The sequence below is a fragment of the Triticum aestivum genome, chromosome 4A (assembly GCF_018294505.1).
Source record: "Triticum aestivum cultivar Chinese Spring chromosome 4A, IWGSC CS RefSeq v2.1, whole genome shotgun sequence".
Lineage (NCBI taxonomy): Eukaryota > Viridiplantae > Streptophyta > Magnoliopsida > Poales > Poaceae > Triticum > Triticum aestivum.
This window is the reverse complement of record NC_057803.1, coordinates 421,249,154-421,257,243: the sequence shown is the minus strand read 5'-3', so window position 1 is coordinate 421,257,243 and position 8,090 is coordinate 421,249,154. Positions and strand designations below refer to the sequence as shown.

At 45.9% G+C, this 8,090-nt stretch overlaps 1 pseudogene; it reads left to right on the top strand.

Moving 5' to 3' along the window:
- The first annotated feature begins 571 nt into the window (after positions 1-571).
- On the top strand, positions 572-5,601 carry LOC123083831 (uncharacterized; annotated as a pseudogene).
- The last annotated feature ends 2,489 nt before the right edge of the window (positions 5,602-8,090 follow it).

Here is an 8,090-nt window from a genome sequence, read left to right as displayed (position 1 = left end):
CCGGGTCGAGCAGGAGTGAACACAGGATCTGAAGTGCACGGTTGCGGTATGTTCTTCTCCATTTTTCTTGTTTCCTCGGCCGGATAGCGGGGATACACTACTAGGAAAATTCTTATACATAGAAGTATACCAGTAGCGTTTGTTTGTGTCCCCACGCTACAAGTTATTACCAATAGTGCTGGGTACGAAGCACGCTACTGGTATGGCTTAGCAACAGCATTGGTTTCTTTGGGACACGCTACTGGTAAATAATTCTCGACCGTGCCCCGCGGACAAACCATAACAATAGCGTGGGTCATAAACCTACGCCACTACTAATGGGATAACCGTAGCGCCAGTGAGACACCCCATGCTACCGCTAGCATAGTCCGTCAGTCCCACACCGGACCACCCCCGATCCATTACCCACCCCACCAACCGTCCCAGTTTAACCCCACACCGCACCCATCCCCTCCACCTCCTCTCTTCTCCTCTACTGCCGGGATCACCTCCCTGTTCTTCTCCGAAATAAGGCGACGGGGCGCGAAGGGAAAGGGGAAGGGGAAGCAGTGTGTGTCGGCGTGGCGGAGCAATGGCGGACAAGCCGAGGCGGGCGCTGGTGCTGTACGCGGCCGGCCACGCGGCGCTGCTCGCCGGGGGCGGAGGGGGGAAGGGCCAGCTCGACGCGTTCGCCTCCATCTCCTCCCGCGGCTTCCTCTCCGTCCGCACCCCCGCGGTCAATAGTACCAATCCGCCCCACCCCCTCCCGCGCTCTGCACGGTTGCTCTGCTTTGCTTGCCCCCCCCATTAAATTGAGAGGCTTCTGGTCTTGTCTCCCAACCCAAAGGATGGAGGGGACATGAATAGTGACTCGATTCTCGAGCTGGCGCAGCTTCTCGACATGTACAATGCCCTCCACCCTGCACAAAGTGCGATCCTGCTCTCCGGGTTTGCGTCCAGGCGAAGTAGTTGCAGAGATGGTTTGAGTATGCGATGCTGATTGTATTTGTTTCACGTTAGGATGGGGAAATTGCCCGGGTGGATCCGCAGGAGCTAGTAGTCCCCAAGCTATCCGAGAGGTTCACTGTGTGTGATCTTTTGCTTTGATTACTGTCAGTGTATCCATTGTAAATGCTAGGGATGACTCTGCTGCTGAACATTCAGGTTCATGGGGCTGAGAGGTGCTACGGTCAGCAATTGCCCCAGTGTTAGCTCATTCATGGCGAATCTTGTCTGCCACGTTTTTGGAACTTAGGATTTTGCCGCGCAGTCAGGTTCTGGCAGCAGTTCTAAGGACACTAGGATAATCGACCAGGCGTTCACTCCGCTGGGATTTGCAGAGGGGAATGTCCAGGATGCGTTCGAATTTGATCTGTTGTTTACGCAGGCCGCAATGGAGAACACAGACAACAAGCTTGGGAAATTAGGGATGAAGACGGATCTCAATCGGCTTGACAAATTGGTGGCTTTAGTCATGGAAGCTGCGCCGGTCGGTTCAGCTATCGCTGCCCGTATTCATGTTTTTGTTATCTTGAGCTATGGATCTGCTACTGCAAATAAGTGAGAGGCATGCCTCATCTTGAACTCTTGAACCGAAATTGATTTCGACTTGAAGTTACTCCGTCCACGCCAGAGCTACACTATGAAAGCAGGAAAGACGTTGGAGGATGTCAGGTAAATGTTGTTCTTGGCTAGCCAAAAAATGTCATAACAGATGTTTTGAAGTGCAATCTTTATTGCAGAAAAATGCTCCTTTAGATTATGTATGTGTTTGATGTGAGTTGAACCGTATCATGGCCTTCCATATATAACCTGTTTATCATTTGCGGTCAATTTTTTGGTGTACAAAATGACTCTGCAATGGCTCGTATCACAACCATTTAGCCATCTCATGAAAGCTAACGGCCACCTTTTGATTTCGTGAAGTGAAGTTGAAAAATGCCATTCTAATACATGACAGGACAAGACTAAATTATTTAAAGTAGATGCTACATCAGACTATGTGCCATTTTGTTGTGTTAAGCTAGGGCTGCAAACGAGTCGAGCTCGAGTGAGTTGGAGTTGGCTCAGCTCAACTCATATGAAAATTCGAGCGAGCTTAAACTAAGTGAAGCTCATGATCGAGCTGTAGAACATGACTCGTGCTCAGCTTGTAATGATCTTGAGTCGATCTCGAGTTAGTTTTGAGCTAAATGAGATGGTAAAAATTATAATCTATCGATGAAAAACAAAAAATTAAGGTGAATATGTTGGGAACCTTTGCCAAAAATATAGGATATTTAACACATAGTCGACCACGTGCCATAATTAGGCCTAAATCTTCTCTGTACTTAATTAAGTTTCCATGTTCTTTGGTAAATAAAATGAAGAAAATTATGGACAACATATACGGTAATAAATTATCTTATTTCCATTTAATATATGGCATGATCATTTAACATAATGATATTCTGTCAAGCTATCGAGCTAAAATCGAGCGAGCCAACATTGGCTCAAGATCGGCTCGTTTCTCGGTCGAGCTACATAAAGTGTTCAAACTCATCTCGTTTCTTTTCAAGTCGATCTTGAGTCGAGTCAAAAAACGAGTCGATCTCGAGCGACTCACGAGCCTCGAGCTTTTCTTGCAGCCCTATGTTAAGCACTCAACCATGGAGCAATGTATTGTACGATGAAAGCACATCTGTGTACAATGACAGGTCTAGACTTACACAAATAACTTTATTATGCATATCCTGCAGGAATCATCATCCAATGCTACTGGCACAGTGGCAACAAGGAGTAACAATGATTTGTCCAAGGAGTTCTCTTTTGAGGAATTTATAAAGGTTTGCTTAATGCACTTTTTAGAATGTTTGCCTGAATCATAGAAACTTTATCAAATAATACTATATATGCAAGTTTGTTCCCGTGATCCTGTTTATTACTTTGTTTCTTCAATTGTTTATAATGGACAAACACTGCAGTTCTCCCTTTTCCTAGTGTGGGTATTGGTACCAGCGTTAGAAACATGACCATACCTTTTTAGGAATTCCTTGGGTAGTGGGCAGTTTATGTGATAATATAGTAACTATGGTATTACAAATTCTCAACCTCATCTTTTGATTCATCACAAAATCATTTGGATAGAATGGCAGGGCTTCTCTTCTGTACAACCTACTTTACCCAATTGCTTCTACAGAGCAACACCAAACTCCGCACTTAGCATCATTGTGGCAGTGCAACACCAATTCAGCACTTAGAATCATTGTATTTTGTCATTTAACTTCAGTTTTGTAGGTATGTGACAGATTTATTGCCCGTAAGCTTGTGTAATGGTTTTATGACAAAGCCCTTGCGTTTGGTCTAAAGGGCTATGCAAAGCTGTAAGTATCCGGTCCTCTGTAAGCATTTTCACATGACTCCTTTTACCGAATCTACAGTTTTGACGTCATTCTAACTGTTTTGGTTTTGGTGCTACTGCTATACTCTCCAGTAAAGTCCTACAATGTGTATATATGAAACCTAATTTTAGTATTTTTTTATTAAATTAAATTCTCACTTGAGGACAAAAGATATAACTTGTCTATCTACCCTTGTTCAGTGATGCCATTTTTTGTAGTTCTAATTCTTCTAGGTAGTACCAAAAAAGAGTAGACCAAATGATTTCTTCAGGAAAGAGGAAAAGCCCATTAACTTCAGAATTCATTTGTCAAGTCTGTGAACTGGCAGGTATATATGTTCAGGCTTCAGTTTGTATAATCACTATGCTCTACCAACAGTAGATTCATGGACTTTGTTATCTTTGAAAACGTGAAAGATATCAAGGTATTGAAATGAGTACTTAGAAAAATGGATAGATAGAAAATTATCGAAAGAATTATGCCTCTAACTCCTTCGTAGGTGTTGTTTCTTTTTAGGGCTTCCAACACAATAGAATTGCTTCTAATCTTATGTGTTATATTTTGTCATGGAAGTAGCTATGTGCTGCTTCAGTGTGTAGTTAAGTTGTGCATTATGGCTTCAATAAGAGTCTCGGAAAAAATTGTAGCACATTGGCATCAACATGTATCGCATTGTTTTTCCGTGTCATTCTTCTAAAGAATCTGAAGTTTCTAAATCTCTGTTGGTAATGCTGCAGGCTTGTGGTGGCGACTCTGACGGCCGTCAAGAGGCTCGTGGACCGATGGTGTCGTGGCTGCCGATGGATTCCTTCATCCGCTGGTGGCGAGGCACAAGCATGACATCGATCGAGGCCTGCTGGAGCTGAGGGTCAGGGCGAGGGACGTGACGGCGTCACAACTCAAGGCGGCGGCCACCGTCGGTCAAGTGTGGCTCGCGAGGCTGCTCGTTGTGTTCTGTCGCAGCTGCAGGCCACGTGATCAGGCCCGGCAGGCTTCGCACATTGACTAGGCACACAACACTATGTGATAGGAATTATACATGAGTTGCCGCTAGCTACAATGAGAAATTGTGTGATGGTAGATACAACAATTATGTGACAAAATGGAATTGCTTCATTTTGTTTTTTTAATTCCTAATAAGTTACTAGTAGCGTGGGGAGGAAACTGGGCGTTACTAGTATATAGGATACTAGTAGCGTTTGTAGTTTACCTACGCTACTACTATTTCATTACTGGTAGCGCGTGTACGTAATAGCAGTAGCGCGGGTTGAACATGCTACTAGTAACTTTTTTAGATGTAGCGTGGGGTAAAAAACACGCTACTGCTAAAATTTAGCTGTACCGTCGTAGCAGTAGCGCGGGTGCATGCGCTATTGGTACGCAAAAAACCTACGCTACTGGTACTATTTTTCCTAGTAGTGATAGTGGAGGCGCGCCAGCGCACCCACTGGGTGTAGCCCTAGAGGGCCGGGCCAGCTGCGTAGCAGCCGGGTCAGGTCTTCATATGCGCTCTTGCTTTCTTTTTAACTTCATCTTCTCGCAGGAGTTGTACGACCTACGGGCGGATGCGTACAACCTCCTCCTGGGGTGGTATCGCGCAGCCAAGGCCCAGCTCATCGCCAAGGAGATACCTCGGACCTGGCCCAGGCCCGAGGTATATCTTGCCTGCTTCTAGTGGGGGCGCGACAGCGCACCCACTGGGTGTAGCACCCGAGATTAGGGCCGACTGTGTAGCAGCTGGGTTGAATCTTTCAAGGCGGTTTTCTTCTTTGCCGATATCTAACTTGTTATCTCGCCATGCAGCCACCACGGCCGTGGTGCCGGCCCTTCGAAACCGGCTGGCTAAAGCCGGCCAGCAGCATGACTAGGCAATCGCTGACCGCGACTAGTCAGGGCGTCCGAGGCCCATCGGGCGGAGCTGAGCCGGCTGGTGGAGGAGCACGGGAAGGTGGTCGTCAACAAGGACACTGAGCTGAAGGCGGCCGTTGACAAGAGCGCTGGGTTCGAGATGGAGCTCGAGACCCATGGCAGCGTGTGGGGCCTAGAAAGGAACGGGATGTTGTGCCAGACGCAGAATCTCGATGAGCTTCTCACCCGTAATTGTTTTTCTGGACAACCCATTGGTCGCGAGCCGGCCAACCTTTTGCCTTTCCAATTGGCTTTTTTCTTCCTCTTTGCAGGGGTCTTGCCAGAGACACAGGAGACAGCAGAGGACGTTGTGTGCCTCCACCAGATCGCCTAGCTGGATGCGAGTGCTAAGATTGATCGGCACGTCGCCTGGAGCTTCTCAGAAATCTTCCTGGCCGCCGAGTCCCGCCTGACCATGGTCGACAAGCAGTTGAAGTGACTATTTCTGCTGGGTTCCGCATAATGGCTGATACGTCTCCAACGTATCTATAATTTTTGATTGTTCCATGCTATTATATTATCGGTTTTGGATGTTTTATATGCATTAATACGCAGTTTTATATCATTTTTGGGACTAACTTATTAGCCTAGAGCCCAGTGCCAATTTCTGTTTTTTCCTTGTTTTTTTAGCTTCGCGGAGAAGGAATATCAAACGAAATAAAACCTTCGCGATGATTTCTCTTGGACCAGAAGACACCCCGGAGACCTGAAAATCAAGTTAGAAGAGTCACGATGCGGCGACAAGCGGGAGGGCGCGCCCCCTACCTTGTGGGCCCCTCGGTGACCCCCTGACCTAGTTCTTCCTTGTATATATTCACATACATTGTCGAACCTCCAGAAGCATCCACAAAAACACTTTTCCACTACTGCAACCCTCTATTCCCGGGAGATCCCATCTTGGGGCCTTTTTCGGCATCCTGCCGGAGGGGGATTCGATCACGAAGGGCATCTACATCAACTCTATTGCCCTTCCAATGATGCGTGAGTAGTTTACCTCAGACATACGGGTCCATAGCTCGTAGCTAGATGGCTTATACTCTCTCTTTTCTTCTCAATACCATGTTCTCCTCGATGTTCTTGGAGATTTATCTGATGTGATCTTCTTTTGTGGTGTTTTTGTCGAGATTCGATAAATTGTGGTTTTATGATCAGATTATCTATGAATATTATTTGAATTTCCTCTAAATCCTTTTATGCATGATTTGATATCTTTGTAATTATCTTGGAACTATCGGTTTAGTTTGGTCAACTAGATTGGTTTTTCTTGTAATGGGCGAGGTGCTTAGCTTTGGGTTCAATATTGCGGTGTCCTCACCTAGTGACAGTAGGGGTAGCGAGGCACGTATTGTATTGTTGCCATCGAGGATAAAAAGATGGGGTTTGCATCATATAGCTTTAGTTTATTCCTCTACATCATGTCATCTTACTTAATGCGTTACTCTGTATTCTTCATGAACTTAATACTCAAGATGCAGGTAGGAATCGGTCGATGTGTGGAGTAATAGTAGTAGATGCAGGTAGGAGTCGGTCTACTTAACATGGACGTGATGCCTATGTTTCACAATCATTGCCTTAGATATCGTCATAACTTTGCGCTTTTCTATCAACTGCTCGATAATAATTTATTCACCCTCCATATTATTTGCTATCTTGAGAGAAGCCTCTAGTGAAACCTATGGCCCCCGGTGTCGGTGCAACAAACCCTGGGTCCGTTGCCTTGATTGTGCATAGGCACAGGAGGAACGTTACAGCAGCAAGGATAGGGAAAAGTAAAAGAAATCAAGATTCTCAAAAGGCAAATATGCAGATCAAGAGGACCAAGGCCAAGCCAGGGAAGTAAGAAACTACCAGGAGAAAAGTCTCCCTTGCCGGGTAGGCGAGCCCGACAAGGATGGGGTCACCCCCGGAAGAAGACCTCCAAGACCCCCTGGAAGGGCCTACCGAGCTCATGGATACGCAATGACCATCAAATTTGAATGTCATGTGATGTAGATATAAACATGTATAGCTTGTGTTGCTCAAATAGGGTATGTGCTTGCCCAAGTGGCTGGCCATGTTTGTAGGTTACACCTCTGAGTGGCCTATGTTTTGCCAGAGTGTTGATTAATTTCCATTCCGGTAAATTTCAGACGCTCGATATGTCCTTTTTTAGCAAAGGTCGTGCCGTATTTTTCTGTGAATTTTGGCATGACTTGTGCTAGAATATGTAGTAAATATCGAGTGGCCTGGATTTTCTAGAAAGATAATTAAACGACATTTCGGGTTGGCTTTAAGTCTGTCCAGGCTCCATACATGTCAGTCAACAAATGAGTGAGGGAGAAAGTATGCACCATATATGAGAGCAAAAGAATCCCGACTAATGTCGTGGGGGTCATTTTTCCTTCTTCTCCTTATGTTATACCTTTGTTATGCACTAGGGGAAGGAGGAATACCGACCATCACCGATGATCGAAAAATCAGTGAGGGAGTGTGTCCACCATATATGAGAGAGGACAAAGAAACCTCACTGTTATCATGGGGTCGTTTCTCCTTCTTCTCCATGTGCTAGACCTTTGTTATGCACTAGGGGAAGGAGGAGTAACGACCATCACCGACGGTCGCAAATGTCATAGAGGAATCGGTGAGGGAGAGTCTCCACCATATATGAGAGGATGAAGAATCCCGACTGTTGTCGTGGGGGTTACTTCTCCTTCGTTCTTGTGTGTCAGACATTTTGGTGTAATGCACTTGGGGATGAAGGGAGGAGCGACCATCACCGATGGTTAACCTGGATGTGAGCTGAGAGTTTTCGAGAAAAAACTCGGCAGACCGATAGTCAACCCG